The sequence below is a fragment of the Lactuca serriola genome, chromosome 1, assembly GCF_051521515.1.
Source record: "Lactuca serriola cultivar US96UC23 chromosome 1, Lser_US96UC23_V15, whole genome shotgun sequence".
Lineage (NCBI taxonomy): Eukaryota > Viridiplantae > Streptophyta > Magnoliopsida > Asterales > Asteraceae > Lactuca > Lactuca serriola.
The window spans coordinates 46535893-46557661 of NC_136408.1; the positions used below are offsets into that span (position 1 = coordinate 46535893).

General features: G+C 31.6%; 1 pseudogene; it reads left to right on the forward strand.

Moving 5' to 3' along the window:
- The first annotated feature begins 12967 nt into the window (after window positions 1–12967).
- On the forward strand, window positions 12968–16573 carry LOC145054427 (uncharacterized; annotated as a pseudogene).
- The last annotated feature ends 5196 nt before the right edge of the window (window positions 16574–21769 follow it).

Here is a 21769-nt window from a genome sequence, read left to right on the forward strand (position 1 = left end):
TAAGTCAAAGTCAGAGTCAACTTTCGGTTGACCCGACTCGTCGAGTTGGCTCGCCAACTCGCCGAGTCCCTGTCCAATCGACTGACCTGGATCTCGTCTCTACTCGTCGAGTTAGGCGTTGACTCGACGAGTTCTCCTTCCAAACTGATGTTCAAGTCCTTCATCCTACTCCCCGAGTTGTATGAACAACTCGTCGAGTTCATCTTCATCCAATGAACACTTATGCTGAGACTCGCCAAGTTGTATGAACAACTCGCCGAGTTCATCTTCATCCGTTGAACACTTATGCTGAGACTCGCCGAGTTGTATGAACAACTCGCCGAGTCTGTCCTTGATCTAAGAAGATTGCCTTGAACTCGCCGAGTCAGGGCAATGACTCGCCGAGTTCCTTCATGGATGAGTCCGGCTTCCAACTCACTGAGTCACACCCCGCGACTCACTACTCTACTCGACACAACGAAAAGGGGACAAACTCGGAGACTCGCGAGCAGACTCGCCGAGTCGCTACCATGCAGTCTCTATATGGTCGATTTTGCTTGAATCCAGCTTATGCTATCCACAGATCTGGGTTCCTAGAGCATGAATAACACGTAAAGTTTCCAACTTTACGTGTAGATACTCACTAATGAGGGTTTTAGGGCTCAAAATGCACCAAAAAGGGTAGATCTAGGGTGTACATGCAACATGGGTCCATAAAGGCAGTAGATCCAAGCTCCTGGAGCTCGATCTCACCTAGATCTAGAAGTTACCCAGCTTATTACGAGTCCACAAGCATACATAAGCTTGGAAATGGATCAAAAAGGGATTTAATGGAGCCATAAGTATGAAAACATGGGGGAAACGAGCCATACCTTAGTGAACACTCTGAGATTGCTCAAAGGTGCTTGACCTCCTCTTCTTCTTCTTGATCTCCTCTCCTTATCACTCCAAAGCTTCAAAAGAACACACCAAAGGCTTCAATTCCACAAGAAACAAGGCTTGAACGAGGTATAGGGCTCTGAGGGTGAATGGGGGCTGGCTTGGGGCGGAAATGAGTGCTTAAATAGGGTGCAAACCCCTGAAACTTAGGGTTTCATCCAACAGCGGTGACTCGCCGAGTCCAGGATATGGACTCGCCGAGTCGCCTACTTAAACGTGTCCCGGGTCCCGTCTCTACTCGGCGAGTCGGACCTATGACTCGCCGAGTCCAAGGCTAAAAATAGAAAACACTCAAATAAGATTAACGTACCAGGAACCAGGTGCTACACACAGTTTTTCAATTGAATTGCATTGTAAGGACAAATTTTTTCCGCAATAAAATGAATTTTTTATTTTATCTTATTTATTTATCCTTGCAATGGCATGTATGAAAAATTGATGTTTGAAGGTTTCTATTATTAGCAATAATGGATTTGATTCTTAATTAGGTCATTTGTAGAAGTGTCAAGAGTTTACCAAATAGGGAGAGTTTCTCATCACCCAAGTTTCAAGTGGATAGAAACTTCGGATCATGCAACGTGTATTGTATGATGAATGAAAAACTATCACATTTGGGAAATTTAGACTAATTCTTTGACAAAGTATCAAGTGAAGGACTAGGAGATCAAGTACACTAGGTTGTGTGTTGATCAAGTCCACCACAAGAGTGACAAAGATATTCGTCATGATTTACTAAAGTTTAGTAAATATGATTATACTTATAAGATTAAGTGTAATTCTGAGTTGATTGGAAGAGTTTCAATGAATAGCAGAACGAATAAAGAAGAATCAAGTAGGCAGAAAGATAAAAGTTTCTCTATTCTAAGAAGAAGGGATAGTACTTTTTATTGTGTTTTATGATAAGTCTTAATGATTAAGAATCATATCTCAATTGATTCTCTAAGTGAGTCTTAGTACATTTGTATGTCTAAGAAGAGGAATCGAGAATTGTGGAAATGGTTAAATCAAGAAGTCAATCATACTTCGTTCCAATATCAAGTCTTAGAGTTATACTCCAAGATTGTGAATTGAGTGACAAGTCTTAAGAAGGTTTATAACACTCAACAAATGTGGAATTTGGAAATTTTTTCTCATTTTTGCACGTTTGAAATTGGTAAGTTGTGTTGTCTTGGATAAGACAAAGACCAACTAGGACCAATTTGTGAAGTGTTTTGTCTTGATAAAAGCTACACTAACTCTTGAATATTTGTTTGTCAAGAAATTCTTCTTGATAAGAGAACCTTATATGTCAAGGAGTCAGTCGGAGTTTTAATGTTTTTGAAAAAGTTTCAAGAACAAATCAAGAATAAACCTCATCGATCATCACTAGCACACGACTTGAGGTTTACAACCTATTGTGTTGACATTATTTTGTTTCTGTGCTATTCTATTTGAGTTAATTATGTATGTGAGTTCTATGAGTTCTCATTTGAATGCATAAAGACAAAGCACCTTGATCAATGGAAAGTACATTGATATGTAAGGATAAGTTGCTAAACTACTTGGAAGACATGGTGGGCACTCGTGTTACCATAAGGCAAGAAATCAAGATTAAGAAAGTTCAGTCCATATGAGTTTGGGTTTGTCGCAAACTTTGGTTTTGGCAAATTCACATGGATAGGAACTCATACACCATAAAATCTAAGTGTCATAAGATTCCCTCCTTCATGAAAATGACTGTGAGGAAATGCTTTCACTAAGAGAGATTTTAAGAAGATAGCAATTGTGAAAATTGTATTCTCAAATTCGATTATGGTTACGGCATCCCTTTCCATAGTTCGAATTGTGAGATTTGGCAATCAGTCTGAACATTTGGGACTTAGTAACATAAGTTCTGATTTTGTCTAGACACACATGTGAGCTTTCTAAGGCAAAGGTGTATGAGTTTAAGAAGCTTAGATAAAGGCTTATGAAAGCATCTGGTATGAGAAATATGAACTTCAGAAATTCAATAGGCATTGTTTTCTAGAAGTTCAGTTGTTTTCTGATACATGTCAAAGCTAGTGGGAGCATAAGTGTTATGCTTATATGGTAATAATCATCATGATAGTGGGAGCATAAGTGTTATGCTTGTATGATTATTATGGTAAGTATTGCAAGTTAGCAATATTAATTATATAAAAACAAAGATTTAATTTGCAAAGTTGCATGGGTTAAAAAGTTGTGTTGCTATAATTAAGGGAGAGAATATTATACTTCGTTTTAAAATCTAAAGCTTAGATTGAGAAATTTTAATAAATTTAGTCAAAGGATACATAGTGTGTTCTTAAATTTCGATTATGATTATGGCATCCCTCTTCATAGTTCGAATTGTGAGAACGTGATACATAAAATATTATGGCAGAAGATTGATAAAGTATCATATCTTTATGTAAGACATTATGCATCGTGTCCCATACGCTTCGGGTATAGGATCAATTGCAAATGCTATAATATTTTACCATTCTAAGTTTTTTCCAAATGCCTAGTACATTAAGAGGGAAAAGGGCTAGAATCGGTTTTGACTAAAATAATTAAACAACTATCAAAGGACGTTCCAAAGTTCGCTGAGGATTGGTCGCTTGTGAGCAATTGGAAGTATGGTATTGGATGGACCATATCAACATTATTATGAATAGATAATATTCTATTAAGAATGAGTTGTCATATGGCAAATCGGGAAATCTTTCCATATTGGGAGTTGGACATTGAGAGTCTATGTCTAGATTAGAAACTTTTATGCAAGAAGGATTTTCAAAGGAATGTACTTTGAATGTGAGACTTCGCGTCTATGGAATTGTCTTGTAACAACTTCCGATAGAGTACTATGTAATTTCATTGGCCAAGTCTTGGTGACTTTTGTGCTATGACTTTGCGAAAGGATTGTTGCATAAAATATTAGAATCTAGCATATTCTGGTAGTGGCAAGAACCTTGTGTTCTAACACTAATGATAAGGATTGGGAATTGTGAAATGAGTTTCATTGGAAAGGTTTTCAATTGATCTATTTCACAAAGTAAGGATCATAGGTAACATAGTGTGCATGCTCGGAGCATGGGACAGCTATTGTTGTAATTCAAGTATTAAGTTGATTATCTGAAACATTAAACAATGAATAATGAGTAGTCAATATGGTGTTTAAATAAAAGTGTTTTATTTACGCTCAAAAGTTTTGGGGCCATATAGGATTAAGTATTATTGTTGTGTTTCAGTTTGCATGTTTTGACTTCCAGAATAATTGGGTTATTCGAACCTCCACGGTCATTCATACGTTGGAAGTAAGTATGAAGGAAGACTGTCATGAAGAGTCTATAGATTGTCTGAAGAGTTTAGACATAGCACAAGTTTGTTGCAGGGTTCATGAGTGCTTTGATAAGATTAGAGTATTGGATGAAACCCACGCTCACTTGGATCACGTCATGGATTTATCACGGGTGATTAGTGAGACGATAACATTGTATATTCTTGAAACCGAGACGTGTGAGTTGTTAATTGTTGGTCGGTTGCACATTGATAATAAGTAAACGCACCAATAACTTGGTGTTATAAAACTTATTGTTGTGTGTGATTTGATCAGTGAATGCAAGCAAGTATATGAGTCAAAGTTTATCCATTCCTTTTACCCAAAGTAGGATAAAAGCGATATACGTTGGCCTCTCGATGATTTAGTGATGACACCTAAGCGCTCGGCCAAGTCGAGACTAAGTTGATGTGTTCAATTGTAGACTGTTGCCAGTCGTCATAAATCGGAAGTCAGGAAACAGTATAGAGAGAATGATTGAAACTCATGTCTTGTGTCTATACGATGTCTTGAGAATGGAGGAATATATGATCCCTTATCTAAAAGACACGCTATCTTATAAGATCAGAGTTGACAACGGCTTTTGAAAGCTATGATTGCTGATCAGGTTCTGAAGTCATACGGAAAATAGTTATTAGACTTATCCAAGTGGGAGACTATTGGATTAGTGTCTAAGTCCATAACTATTATGTTATGTACTTGACCCGATTATGAGCATGGTCCTTTTGGGTTGCCTTTACCATAGCAATATGTAGGATGATTTAAGGAGAGAAAGGTTTAAATATGATTTATTAATATATTATGAGAATAATATATTAAAAGAGAAATCATATTGTTTAATTAATATTAGTCAAGAATTAATTTTGTGGCTAAAGGAGATTAATTAAACTTAGGGGGACTGAAGTTGTGATTATAAGATAATTATAATTGGGCTATGGATCACCTAATAATATATAGGTTGGACGAATTCTATGGGAAGCCCGTTAGAAATCGTCCAAGGGATATGTTAAAGGAGTCCATGGGCTGCTTAGGGATTAAGCAGCCAGATTAGGGTTTCCTAGTTGTAAACCCTAATAGCCTACATGTATATAAAGGGCCCCTACGCCCCAAAAACTTAAAAAAGTATTCCTCTAGGGTTTCTAAACGTTTGGGGCAGCCTCCTCTCTTATCCTCTTCATCCAAGTTGTTTAGTGGTGTTTGTGACTCCATTAGAGGTGCAGCACTTGAGGCACTAAGCTTTCTGAAGCCAATCAAAGCAAGGAATTGATTGTTATTACAATATAAAAATTAAAGGTAATTACTAAACCCTTATTTCAGTTCTTATATGATAGATCTAGGGTTTATAGCTTTGGATATTCAATTGCATGTTCATTAGACAAACTAGATCCAAAAGCTATTAGGGTTTGCATGTACACCATAGGATTGATGTTTTGCTTAAAACCTAGCAATATATATATATATATATATATATATATATATATATATATATATATATATATGATTTTACAAAAGAAATGTGTATACAAATACTTATTTGTGTGTGTATAAATATGTTTTTTACAAAATATATTGATAATAAAATAGATGTTAGTATATATTTTTTTTGTAAAGTATGTTTATATATATATATATATATATATATATATATATATATATATATATATATATATATATATATATATATAATAATGGATTTGTATATATCTATGTACTTAATAAATACCTATTTTTATAAATAGGTATTTCGTATACAATTTTTTTTTTAAAAAAAACTATATAGAAAATATAATATTTTTTATGTGAAAATATGTTTTTTTTGTATAAATATGCTTTTATAAAGAAAAAACATGTTCAATTTTTTTTTTTTGTGAAAAATGGTTGTAAAAAAACTAAAGTTAGGATGTATCGTAACAAAATTTTGAAATATGGGCCAAAAAAGTAAATTTTGGATCATATTTGTAATAAAACCAGCCTATATCTATGTATACTTACAAAATCTCTCATTTATCATTTACGCTCATTTCCCCTAAGTATTTGTAATAAAAAGTATTGTGATGTTTGTTATGGACACCTCATTTCCCCTAAGCTCCACCTACAATTTATCCATGCATGCCATTTTTTATGTTTAAAAGGTCTTGTGTCGGAAAGGTAGCAAAATGAAAGAAGAGAGAGAAAAAATAAAACAAAACGAGAGGACGACATGTCGTTTCTTGGGCATGCCGTCTATGGGGTGTTTTTCCCCTGCTCCATTATAATAATTAATCTATAAAGCCGATTTTAAACAATAATAAATTGATTTCCAAAACAAAGTGATTGTGGGTATGGGTGCAAACGAGTCGAGCTACTTGTGAGCTATCCATGATCGACTCGTTAAAAGCTTGATTCAAAACCGATTTTAAACAAGTCGGAACCAAGCTCGAGCTTAATATTAAGCTCGTTTATTATACAAGTTTGAACTCGAGTCTATGTCACTAAGCTTTATTAGGCTCGCGGGCCTATATATAATATAATATAATATTATTTTTAGATAAAATTATAAAAATATCCTTACATATTGGCCTTATAATCTATTGGGAAATCTGCGAAAAAGTCCCAATATTTTATGTCAGTTTACGATTTAGTCCAAAATTAAATTTTGTTTACAAAAAAGGACAGATTACCGGCTAAAACTTCGGATTAACCCTTCGTGGCCGGTTTCACAGATTTAGCCGGTATCTCGTCTTTTTTCGTTAATTAATCCAAATTTTGGGGTTTTTTCATTAATTAATCAAAATTTTAGGGTTTTTTCATTATTTATTACCAATAAACAAAAATATTTGGACTTTTCTGAAGATTATCTTTAAACTAATATATATTATATGATCTAATTTAATATGTACTATTCCATGTCTTCTTTCTTATGCTGTTGTAGGCTCACCGTGTGTTTTTATCGGTGTCGTCAAACCCAACAACAAAAATCTCACTCACAAGCCTCGTTAACTCCATCGATTTTCCAAAAATATCCATTTATAACTCTATGATCATCTTTCAATCTCCAAATAAAGAACGGAGAAAATCCTTGTTGATTACGTGGATGTCCGTATTACCTAACCATGACTTAAACCGTGGTTCCAACACTTGGATGTTCCTGTTACCTAACCTTGACTTGAATCCTATTTCAAACCCATACACTATTCGCATTGTCCATAGTGTTGTTCACAACAAAATACGAATCCCACATGGTTTAACCACTGATACCTTGGCTCAAGTCTTACATGACCATTGTTTCCTTACAATAGGGCTTGAAAACCATGAAGAATGAACCATTAAGCTTAAAAAACTCAACATAGGTAAAAAAAATCAACTCGATATTATGTACTGAAAACCATGAAGAATGTTAACTCTAATTGTATAAAAAATGTCAACAAGCTATCCATCTAAAACTATTAAAATATTAATTTGGTATACCTAAGAGCTACGGTTCCAACACTCAGATGTTCCTATTACCTAACCATGACTCGAACCTTATTTCGAACCCATACACTAATGGCATTGTCCAAAGTTTTGCTAACAACAAAATACGAATCCCACATGGTTTAACCACTGATACCTTGGCTCAAGTCTTACTTGACCCTTGTTTCCTTACAATAGGTGTAACATCCCGACTCCCATGTATAATATTTAATTAATTTATATTCTTGTTGTCTGATCAACTTGAGGAGTTGGAGTCCACAACTCGCTGAGTAGAGAGTGTTAATGATCGCGTAATTTCTAGAGTCTACTCGACGAGTTGGAGGACCCCAACTCGACGAGTAGGAGTTGAGTGTGAAAACCCTAATTTTCAGGGTTTGTGTCCTATTTAAAGGACCTTAAGCCTTCATCTCCGCCTCCCTTATCATCTTAACACTCTGAGAGAAACCCTAATTGAGCTATATGCTTGTAGGAGAGAAAGAGGGGCTAATATTGCATATTGTAGTGCATTTTTTGGAAGAAGGTTGAGCAGAAAAAGGCTTGGGACGAGAAGGAGATCTTGGATCCATCAATAAGATTGTGTTCCGATCTTTATCAAAAAGTTCATAATTTGTTGGTTTTTGTCTTGCCAAAAACTAATGCATTATGGAAGCCCCAAAGAGACTAAAATGTAATAATGACAATTGTTGTAATGTTACGTTTAAGTCATAATGACAATTGGTGTGATATTACAATAATTGTCATTATTACGTTTTAGTCTATTTGGGGCTTCCAAAATACTTTACTTTTTGACAAAAACAAAAAACCAATAAATGATGAACCATGTGGGATTCATCTTACGTTGGGGCTTCTATAGTGTTGTAAGGAAACAAGGGTCAAGTAAGACTTGAGCCAAGGTATCAGTGGTTGAACATGTGAGATTCATCTTCTATTGTTAACAACACTATGGACAACGCCATTAGTGTATGGGTTCAAGTCATGGTTAGGTAATACGGACATCCACGTAATCAACAAGGATTTTCTCCGTTATTTATTTGGAGATTGAAAGATGATCATAGAGTTATGAATGGATAATTTTGGAAAATCGATGGAATTAACGAGGCTTGTGAGTGAGATTTTTGTTGTTGGGTTTGATGACACCGATAAAAACACACGGTGAGCCTACAACAACATAAGAAAGAAGACATGGAATAGTAGATATTAAATTGATCATATAATATATATTAGTTTAAAGATAATCTTCAGAAAAGTCCAAATATTTTGGTTTATTGGTAATAAATAATGAAAAAAACCCTAAAATTTTGATTAATTAATGAAAAAACCCCAAAATTTGGATTAATTAACGAAAAAAGACGAGATACCGGCTAAATCTGTGAAACCGGCCACGAAGGGTTAATCCGAAGTTTTAGCCGGTAATCTGTCCTTTTTTTGTAAACAAAATTTAATTTTGGACTAAATCGTAAACTGACATAAAATATTGGGACTTTTTCGTAGATTTCCCAATAGATTATAAGGCCAATATGTAAGGATATTTTTATAATTTTATCTAAAAATAATATTATATTATATTATATTATATATAGGCCCGTGAGTCTAATAAAGCTTAGTGACACAGACTCGAGTTCAAACTCGTATAATAAACGAGCTTAATATTAAGCTCGAGCTCGGTTCCGACTTGTTTAAAATCGGTTTCGAATCAAGCTTTTAACGAGTCGATCATGGATAGCTCACGAGTAGCTCGACTCGTTTGCACCCATACCCACAATCACTTTGTTTTGGAAATCAATTTATTATTGTTTAAAATTGGCTTTATAGATTAATTATTATAATGGAGCAGGGAAAAAATACCCCATGGACGACATGCCCAAGAAACCGCATGTCGTCCTCTCATTTTGTTTTTTTATTTTGCTCCCTTTCCGACACAAGACATTTTAAACATAAAAAAAAAAAAATGGCATGCATGGATAAATTGTAGGTGGAGCTTAGGGGAAATGAGGTGTCCATAACAAACATCACAATACTTAGAATGAGCGTAAATGATAAATGAGAGATTTTGTAAGTATACATAGATATAGACTGCTGTTGTATCAAAATATGGTGGGGGAGAGTGCACAGGCCACAGGCCACAGCCCACAGGGCACAGGGTGTAGACTAATACAGTCATGGCATGCTGCATAAATGTCAGTGGCCACTCCTTCCTTGCAACTTGCAAGTAGGCTTTCTATTCAAAGGGTAAAACAAAACGAGATTTTACTCGTGACAGTGAATAAAAACTATTATTGTTAATCGTTTTCATTTATTTATTAAAAGATATTGCCATATTGGGAGTTTCAGCAAGTTTTTATGCGTTTAATCAAAGATTTTGATTTTTGAGATAAAGATGATCTGAAACAATACTATACTAATTACCAAATTTGGGTTTTTTAATAACTAGAAAAAAAATTGACTAATTTTTATAATCATATTTCAAAATTTAAACAAAACTTAAGTTTTTTTCATATAAATTAAATAGCCTAAAATTTCACATCAGTGAAATGGTTGGATATTTGGATCGAGTTTGGTCGATATAAAATACATTAAGTTTTATAAACAATTAATATGTTAAATATAACTACAATCCGTTCCAAAAAAAAAAACAATAACTATTTAAATGCAATAAAAAAATTTAAGAAATTATATTTTCAGTAGCTTTTGATACATTGAACTAAGATACAACATAACCCAGATAAACCTATTCATAAGGCGATGTGTCAGGCTGTCAGCTTTGATATTTTATGAATGGTGTACAAGGAATAAACTAAAATAAAAGTATTCACAAAACTGATGTAAAGCAAAATAAAACCAGTATGGACTGGTATTGGGCTTGAGACCAATTCTGCAATCAATTTGAAGCAGCCTGGCTGAAAAAGTTCGGTTAGGCCCAATATCTAAAACCTGTTTTCCCAGTCGTAATGTGGTCATGTAGATATCTTTCTATTTTTTGTATAATACTCCTTAATTCTTTCGTTGCTTAAACTATTTTTTTTAGAGAAAATTACTAAGCTAGTCATAATCACTATTTATTTATTTACTTTTAGCCAAAAAACAACATTGATCCCATAATACTCTTTAAAACAATAGGTTTTTTAATTTGTCTATTATTTCGTCTAAAACCTAAGGTTTCAAGAAAATCTATATAAATAATTTTTTTTTTCATTTTTGAAATCAAAAAAAACATACGATTTGCTCTCAAAGTTTTATGGTCTTCCAAAGAGTAGTTTTTGAAAACTTAAAGTTTCCTCAAAGAAAAAAAACCAAAATTGTAGGTTTCCTTGAGGAAATCGTAGGTTTTTTAAAAACTACTCTTTGGAAGATCGTAAACCTTTGAGAGCAAACCGTAGTTTCTAAAAACATACGGTTTTTGATTTCGAAAATGAAAAAAAAAATCTTTATATAGATTTGCCTGAAACCGTAGGTTTTAGGCGAAAGAGTAGGCGGATTACGAAACCTACTGTTTTGGTGGCTATTATGGGATAAATGCTAATTTTTGGCTAAAAATGGATAAATAATTAGTGATTATGACTAGTTTAATAATTTTCTCATCTTTTTATATGTTATGTACTAGGTTAAAACTCTTGGAAAACACGGGTAAAAAAAAAACACTATTGAATATATTAACCAACCCATTTATTTTGAATATAAACTTCAGTTTTAGTTCCTTAAAAAAATTAAAAAAATTATATAATTGAAAGATCTATTCAATTACATAAAAGTTACTAACAAAATTAAATATCCACAAACAAATTACACGGATTTGAAGAGTTCCAAAAAAGATAAGTTTATATCATTGAAAGATATATTCAATTACATAAAAGTTACAAATAAAATTAAATATCCACAAACAAATTACGCGAATTTGGAGGGTGAACTCGACTTTCAACAAATTAAGTTGGCTAATTAGAACTATCATATTCGTAGACATTATAGAAAATGAAAAATACAAAAGTAGAGATGAAACTAATATGCTAAAATGTTTAAAAATTAAAATGAAAATTGAATGCTAAATTTAAATTATAATGTTAATAACAAAGGATTGTATTTCTTAATAAAACTAAATTATGACCCGCGTAAAACGCAAAGAACATATAAAAATATACATATAAAGGTATAAAAAAGTTGGCACTATAAAAAAAATAAAGTAACAGAAACAAATTTAGTATTATCGATAACATTGAAATGTCTGAAAAAAAAAACAATGAAACACTTGAATATATATAATCGTTGAAAGATCTCTTTGTAGACATAACTTTTTGTTTTATTAGTTGGACGACCCTCGTCATGTATGAGTACTTTCAATCCTTTTTCACTTGTGACACGAGAAACAAAAAACATATAACTGACAATGAGTGAAGACGAGCCTACGCAAGTATAATCCAACATTTGATAATTATTGTCATTGACTTTTGTTAATGACCATAACAAAATAAACAACTATGGCGAATTGCTTCCGCTAAAAACGAAATGAGATTGTTTTATTAGATGAAGTTAACTTCATGCAATGTATATAACTAGTCTCGTTGATGAATCTAACATATATGATTCAGGCTTCAATGACGTGTCTTCCAATCCTAATAATATGTAACCTAGTACCATTGCATAGTCCTTTAGTTTGTTCGATATTATGAAGTAACATGACTGGAACACCTATTTTTAGTGTAAGTTTATGGTTGGAAATTCTAGACGCCTTAAAACCATTCAACACAACTGAAAAGTAGATTGACTCCTCAAAAAAATCTAGTAACTATATCTCACATAAAGAGTTTGAACTCATATATGTTTTCCCTTCATCTTTCATCAATCCTAAAATTTACTCATTGGTAGCATGAAATTCTTCATTTGTAGGTACCAAAATAGTTTTATCTTGAAAATATAATGGATCACCAAGATGGTTTTCAAATGATGGATAAATGGTGGATACAATTGAATGAATATGGTCACCTATAGAGCGAACAACAACGTTTTCTGGAAATTCAACTTCAACTTCACTATCATTAGGGCTAGTCCCGACCCAATACATGGGCGACTTGGGCTTAGGCCCAGGGCAGCAAATAACTGGGGGCATCAAAGAAGTCCAGCTACATATGTATAATATATATAAAATCAGCCCAAAAACTTACCCCGAAAATCTGCATACAACGATGAGAGAAAGAAAGCGAGAGGACGGTGGCAGAAAGAAAGAAAGAAGACGCGCCAATTGCCAAACGTTTAGTGCTCCTGGAAAAACCAAACGTTTCGTGTCTAATGCCTAGAATCCCGTTGGCGTCGGGTTTGATGGGAGAAATCAATATGTCTCCACTCTCCCGTATAAAAAGGAAGAACAAGTTTTCAGGTTTTGCTTTCGTTTCCTTCCAGTCGAATTGATTTTACTCTTTTTACGTACTTGATTCTCCGATTCAGTTTAGTCTTCAAACGCAAAGCTGTGATTTAGTCCGATTTATCATCGATTTGGTTATTTTAAAAGTTAGGGCAGCGATTTGGGTTAGTTTATTCAATCTGTTTGATTTCTTAGTCATCTGCTTCGTTTTCTAGTTGTCTATTTTAGAATCGGGTGACCTAATTTCTTATCTATTTCATTACAGTAAGTCAAATTTCCCATCTCTTGTATTTGTATGTGATATTGCTGCGTGATATTGTTGTTTCAGGAATCATCAAATCATATTTGGTAAGTTTTAACTTGAAATTTGTGTTTATTTAGGTTCCTTTGATTGTTTTAGAAATCTGATTTAGTGATTTATGTTGCATATATCTGATTTATTCTCCAAGAGTTCATATTTTTTTTAAGTTTGTTTCTAAAATCTGCTCAATTTCTTATTCATCTGATTTGTTTGTTGGTTATTTAAAAATATGTTCACCTAATTTCGTCTTTGTTTCATTACAGGCAATCAGATTTGTCTTTTGTTTGTGTTTATATTTGATTTTGCTGTTTTAGGAATCATCAAATTATATTTGGGTAAGTTAAAACTTGAAATCTTTGTTTATTTAAGTTTGTTTATGGTTTAGAAAAAATTTGGTTAATTGCTTCTCTAAGAGTTTCTATTTTATATTTCAGTTTCAGTTTTTCAGAAATTGAATCTGATACAATTCAGATTTCTCCATTGTTTCAACATTCAACAATAAGATTTGGTGAGTTTAATTTTGAAATCTGTTTTGTGTTCATTATTCAATAATTGTTGTCTAAACTACTTTTGTTATTATTTATGTAATGTGAAGCAGGAGCTATATTTTTGACATTGTTGACTAGAAGTAGCAGAACTGCAGAAGCCTTATTTCATACAATTTGGTCAGGTCGTATCTTCCTTTGCTTAGCTTTTATAACTATATTTGTTGCGTTTTTAATATGCTTCCCCGAAAACAGCCATCAGGTGCCCAAAATAGAAAACGAAAGAAAAAAAGAACAAGAAGAGGCTAATCAATTAAGAGGGTCTTTGAATAAATTTTTAGTTATGAATCAAAATGGTAATAAAAATAATTCTAATGATCCAATTAATAACTCACCTAGTGCTTCCAATGATTCGGTTGGAATTCCTAATGATTTTGAAAACAATGATTCAGTTGAAATTCCTAATGATTTTGAAAATAATGATTTTGTTGATAAAGATAAACCAAGTGACTTTAATATCTTTGATCCTAGAGTATGGGGTGATTCAGATTCTAAAATGAAAGATTTACTAATAGAAAAAGGACCTAAGAGAGAAATTGATGCCAATATAGTTTTTCCAAAAGATTCATTTGGTAGACATTTTTCATGTGATTTTTTTATTCGTAAATTAAAAAATGGTGATTTTTATGATACAAAATGGTTAGTGTATTCAAAAGAGCTTGATAAGGTTTTTTGTTTTTGTTGTAAGCTTTTTAAAACAATTCGAACTAAAAGTAATTTGGCAACCGAAGGAATTAAAGATTGGAAGCATCTTAGTGAAACATTAAAACAACATGAAAATAGTTCTGACCATATGATTAATTTAAGAATGTGGACTGAAACACGAATTAGGTTAAATAAAAATGAAACAATTGACAAAGAAATTCAAGAAATGATAAAAAAAAGATATCGAACATTGGAAAGAAGTTATGGTTAGAATTATTTCTGTTGTAAAATATTTAGCAAAAAATAACTTGGCTTTTCGTAGTACAAATGAAAAAATTTATGAAAACTCAAATGGCAATTTTTTAAGTGTAATTGAATCGATTGCGGAGTGGGATCCGGTAATGAAAGAACATTTTCGAATGATTAAAGACAAAGAAACACATAATCATTATCTTAGTCATAAAATTCAAAATTAATTAATTGAAATGTTAGCATCCGAGGTAAAAAGTGCAATTATTAAAAAAATCAAAAATGCAAAATATTTTTCTGTTATTCTTGATTGTACTCCGGATGCAAGTCACCAAGAACAAATGACTTTGATTATAAGATGTGTAGATTTGGAAAGTGTTCCGTTAAAAGTAGAAGAGTTTTTTTTAGAGTTTTTAGTTGTAGAAGATACATCCGGTTTAGGTCTTTTTAATGTTTTACAAGATGCCCTAAAATCTCTTGATTTGGATATTAACTATGTTCGTGGTCAAGGGTATGATAATGGGGCGAATATGAAAGGTAAACACCAAGGTGTTCAAAAACGGTTGCTTGATATAAATAATAGAGCTTTTTATATGCCTTGTGGATGTCATAGTTTAAATTTAGTTTTGTGTGATATGGCAAATTCTTGCCAAAAAGCAAAAACGTTTTTTGGTACATGTCAAACAATTTATAATGTTTTTTCTAATTCAACAAAAAGATGGAGTGTCTTACTTGAGTTTATAGATGATCTAACACTTAAATCATTACCAGCTACTCGTTGGAAAAGTCATATTGAATGTGTTAAAGCAATAAAAACACAATTTTCTCAAATAAGAAAAGCTTTAAAAAAATTATCTATAATAAGTGATAATGGACAAGTGTGTAGAGATGCTGATTCACTAGTAAATGGTGAATTTTCTAGTTTTGAATTTATTTTAAGTTTAGTTATATGGTATGAAATTTTGTACAAAATTAATTTGGTAAGTAAAAAGTTACAATCCAAAGAAATGCTTCCTGATGTTACTGTAAAAAATTTCGAGGGATTAATTAATTATTTTGAAGGATATAGGGAAAATGGGTTTGACTTTGCTATTAGTGAAGCAAAAGAAATAGCAAATAGTGTTAAAGTTAAACCCGAATTTACTCAAAAATGCAATTCTAAAAGAAAAAAACAATTTGATGAAATTCCAAATACCGAAAGAGAACATCAATCTTCTCAAGAAGCATTTAAAAGAGATTATTTTATTATTCTTGTAGATATGGCTCTTGTTCAATTGAAAAGTAGATTTGAACAAATGCAATATTTTGAATCTATATTTGGTTTTTTGTTTGATGGTTCCAAATTAGTTTCTTTAGATGATGATGAATTAAAAAAATATTGTTTAAATCTTGAGTCCAATTTGAAAAATGGTGAAGATTATGATATTCATGGAGATGGTTTATTCATTGAGTTACAAATTTTGCAGAAAATGTTGTCGGGTGAAGCTTACAAAAGTGAAAGTCCTTGGACATCTATTCAAATAATGGAGTATACAAGAAGAATGGATATGTTCCCTAATGTGTTGGTTGCTTATAGGATATTGTTGACGGTGCCGGTTACGGTTGCTTCCGCGGAAAGAAGTTTTTCAAAATTGAAGCTTTTGAAATCGTATCTCCGAAGTATTATGAGTCAAGAAAGATTGAATGGATTAGCAATTTTAAGTATTGAAAGTGATTTTTTACAAAATATTGATTATTGTAAAATAAGAGATGTTTTTGCTTCAAAAAATGCACGAAGACATCGTTTTAGGTGATTTTTGTATGTTTTGTTTGATTATAAAAATTATTGCGTTTTTTATTATATTTTTTATATAAATGTTTTTGTTATTGTACGGTACATATATAAGGGCATAATTTTTTTATCTCGCTCCGGGTAGTAAAAAACATTGGACCGGCCCTGATTAGGGCCACCAGTATTACTTTCACTAGTTTTAAGAATCCACTCATCAAATGCTTTTGTCTCATCCAAATCATTAGTTAGACAACCAAACTAAAGCCTAATAATGTTTACGGTTAAACGTAAAACTGTATATTCACGCCAGAATTCAACAGGGGAAGCTAATTAAACAATTTACGATATACCTAAATAATCAAATGCATTCAACTTGATAACATTAATTGAAATTGTTCAAGGTTTAACGTTGGAAGTTTGATGTACAATTTAGGAATTGATTTTAGTTTTATTACAGTTCAAAGTTCATTGTCTGTTTTGGATGATTACTCAAATTACATTGCTAATCTCAGTGGGGGGTCACTAATATGGTTGATGGTCTGATCTTGGTTGATGTGATGTGTTCTTCTCAATCATGAAATCAATGTGGATAGTCCGCAGACCATGTGCTGAGTAACACCTAAGTGAAGCATTTTAACACATTTAGAACAACATAAATCCATTAACTTGCATGGGATAGTTGGGTAGGGCCAATCAACTATTACAGGAAGACCTTATTAGAGTAACTTAAGAACATTAGGTTATGAATATGCAACATTGTTTTGTATGTTGATCATATTCTTTTTGGTAAAAAAAATCCTTCAAATGTTTCCTGGTAATGATCACTAGAAAGTACAAAACATGTCAAATAACATTTTAGCTTTATTACATCTCGAAGTTATTTCATATGCTATTTTGAGAGCATCTAAATGGTGTGTAAGCTACTAAAATGAATAAAGATTTTGAATAAATTGGGTTAGTCAAAACTGGGTTTTTCTTTTTCGTGTTCGGGTTGTCATATCAGGATTTTATCCTTTTTCAAAAAGATTTCTCCATATATGTTCATCAAGATAGGCATTCAAGGAATCTACCTGCAGTTAAAGAATTCCAAAAAAAGTTATTTTTTAAAAGTACGATGCTATTAATGAATTTTTTTTGCAAAGTTCAACGTTATTAATGAAATTCGCTTCCAGAACATTGTCCTACAAATGAGCTTCAATGTTGGAAAACATGAAACGTTTCAATATCATCTAAAAATATTCTAAAATAATATTTTTTTAAATTACAATGCCATTAATAAACTTTTTTTTTTTTGCAAATTTCAATACTAAAAACAAAATTTCCCTAGAAAATTGTCATATTAATGACCTACTAATTAACATTTAAATTTATATATTACATAAATGGTTCACTTGTGAACATAAATACATAGATGGTCCATATTTAAAATGTTTTTTTTTAACATAAATGGTCTATATGCGAAAGAAAATGAAAATGTACTTTCCATTAACAAAATATTTTCAAAAAAATCCTATTAATGAGCTCCAATGTACATAAAAATAAAACTTTTCTAGATTAGCCAAAAAGAATACGAAAAAGTCCTTTTTTGAAACTACGATGCTATTAATACTGAACTTTTTTGCAAAGTTTAATGCTATTAATGAATATTTTGTTTTCCAGAAGACAATCCTCTAAATGATCTTCAGTATACAAAAAATGTAATTTTCCATATCAACTAAAAATAATTCAAAAAAAAAAGTCCTTTTTTAAGAGTACGATGCTATATATGAACTCTCTTTTTTCAAAGTTCAATACTAAAAGCAATTTTTTCCAGAAAAGGTCTTAATATAAGGTTAAAAGAGCATATTGTAAAATATTTATCGATCTATATGAGCAAGAATTAAACATTTCCATCAATACCCAAAAAGGCATATAAATCATGCCTCATTCTGTAATTAATTCCAACGCCCCACAATGTGGAATCCTCTCAGTGACAGCATTCTAGAACTCAAACCACAATGGATAATCAATATGAAGAGAAGTTGCAATAAAAAATAATAATTGTCACCATCTTATACAAATATTATAGATTATTGGGGTGTTAGATAGTGTAATAACTTGCCAACAAAAAAAAATACCAACACCTTGTAGACATCGCCTGTACAACATTTAATAAATATACCAAGAAACATTATATAAAATAAACTATGGTTATGATATCTCTTCTAAGGTACATATGAATATTCAAATTAATGCTACCAAAAATCTTCAATATTTAAGTGGCTCTAAATACAACTACCCTCCAGTTTTAGGGCCCTTGACTTCACCGCACTCCCAAGCAGAAACGGTCCCTGAAATACTTTAAAAAAAATCTAAAAGATTAATATATACACACAAAAAGATGAAAAATGGTAAAATGAGCTTTCCAATATAACAACAATATTTTATAGACAATACTACAAACAAGCTAGAAACATGCAAATAGAGACGAAAGAACATCATAATTAGATTGACACCATACACTAATTTAGTCTTATCTTTCTTCTTCCCTTATAGGAATTTATAAAACATTTTCTATTGTATGATAGATTTCTGAATTACTTTTTTGAGATATGTGAGGTTGCAAGAATGGAATAACAAATAAATTGAATGGATAGGTAATCGTAAAAGCAAGATAATGGAATAAGTAATTCCATTCCAGAAACATATTTGTGAGTCATGGAATGGAACAATGAAATTTTCATATGATTTTTATGTTATATATTGCAATTTAAATTATAAAGATAATCCTTCACATATCTTTGTTTAGTTATTATTATGTAATTAAAAATGGTTTATATTGCAATTTTTATATTAATATCTTCTCTTATTTTTTAGAAAACCTTGATACTCATAATGTTACCAACCCTATTTTCAAGAGTGTAAGGTGTACCCATTTATCATTGAGAAAGTAAACTCAATAAGAAGATTCAAACCAGTTAAACGAAAGAATAAGGTTGTGCAAGGTTCTTACTATGCTTCTCGGCATGCCCAAACAACACAAGTTAACCAAAAAACCCTGCTAATTAACCAAAATTAATCAATCCCAAACATTCTCCAAGAAGATTTATCGATGTAATATCTTTACATGGTATACTAAAAGTGTCTTTTCTTTGCTATTGAGTCTAAAAGATGTTTTTTTATAATATTAAAAAGGGATTAGTAATAACTTATTTCTGAGAGCCCACTTTGTATTTTTGAAGATGTTTTTTACAATAAATCAAAACACATATCACTACTGGGTTTTGCTAAGTTATAGAATATGTGGATCACTCAATGGTATAAGGGTTTAAATTCCATCTCCAAATCCAGGAAGGGATCGAATGGGTAAAGCATTATAAATATTGACTCAAGTATATCTTCCATTCACGACCTAGTAAGCCACAAAAAAATCATTGACTAAATGAATATACAAAAATGTAAAAATAAAAAAGAAAACCGGCATATACAAATTCACTACCTAGTGGACATATCTTCCAGATTGAAACAATGAATGAGAGTTAGCGGTGATGCTGTGTCCATCATTTTGCTCTCCAGTTATCTATAACTTAAAAAATCAAAATCAACAATACATATCATAAGAACAAATATTGAAGCAAATTCAGAAAATGTAACCATTATGGATTTAAACTTAAATCGAAAGGTTTTATAGATTGGAACTTCATAGTTGAAATAGAATAAAAGAAACATAATCTAAAACGTACCGAAAATCGATCTAAACTATGACCAAATAAAATTAGAATCCAAAGAAATTTATCTCTATATTATTCCTCCTTCTTTAATGATGATCGAACACAAGACTAGTCTACACAAATCGAAGCAGGCGACATATATTCTATTTTCTTCTTTCCCCATTTTCTTCATCTCTGCAAAACTTAGGTTAGATAAATTATGTAAAGAAAAAAGGAACAGAGAGTAGGGGTACTGGTAATGAGGAATGGGACGGGGCATTTTTTCATTTTAATTTTGGTAAGATTTAATTGTCATTAATAGAATTCTTAATTTAATTCATTTTGTTTTTGGTGAGATTTAACTGTTATTAATAGAATTCCTAATTTAATTCATTTTATTTTTGATGAGATTTAATTATGATTAATAGACTACCTAATTTAAAACGTAATATATGTTTTATAAAATTTGTGGACAAAAATAAAAGGGTTGACAAAGATGATGTCAACAAATAATCCAATGGTAGAAAATATAGGATTGAAATGCAATCAATGGCCCTGATTTCTTCAAATTAGAATTAAAGGTTCTCTTTTAATAATATTTAGAGACGTATAAAACACACATCATACTTCTATCAAAAGATGGGTAGGCGTCTACACAAATCATATGTCTGTCTCCCTAATTATATTCGATCATCATTGCATACATATCATTTGATGTTTAATACTTTCCCAAAGGGATTAAACCCTAAATTGAATAGATCCATTCTCTCGATTGGAATTTTTTCTTCATGTAACTCTTCTTTGATTCTTATCCATTTTTTAATCCATCTCCAAACCCTACACTTTCCTGTCACCACCACATAGATACTACCAGAGCAATTGGAAAACATGGCGACAACTTTTGATCAGTATGGCCCGTGAAGCATACATGATTGATGACAATTGGTTATTTTAATCAATATGATGTTTGTACTTCTCTTTGTCGCTTAGATAGGACTACTTGAGTTCTTATTTCTTCAATCACATATACTCATTCCACAAAGCAAAAGCTCATCGGAGGTAGCTTTGCAGAATTGTTCTTAAGATAATTTTTTTGCCACATCAATTCCTCGAGGCTTATACTCATTCTGCGAAGCCCTCAGAGCTCGCCTCTGTAGAATCCATGTCTATTCCCGGAAATTCGATTTTTTGTGTATATTTTTTGGAATTCAACCCAAAAAAATGTCTACATCGTACAAAATCCTAGTTTTATTTGCTTGTTTATCAATGTTGATCAAATTAATCTTACCACTATTACTTTTTATAAATATAAAATGAGATAAATAGCATCTACACATATTATTGACTTATTCATTAAATATGATAATTTATTTTCTATTATTTAGGATTACATTTTTAATAAAAGAAAAATATATTGTACCATTCAAAAAAATAGTTTTTAGACTTGAATGGTTTGTAGACATGTAGCAAGTTTTTATTTTAAATTACATTGTCTAATGACGAATATAAAGAATGGTATATATATATAT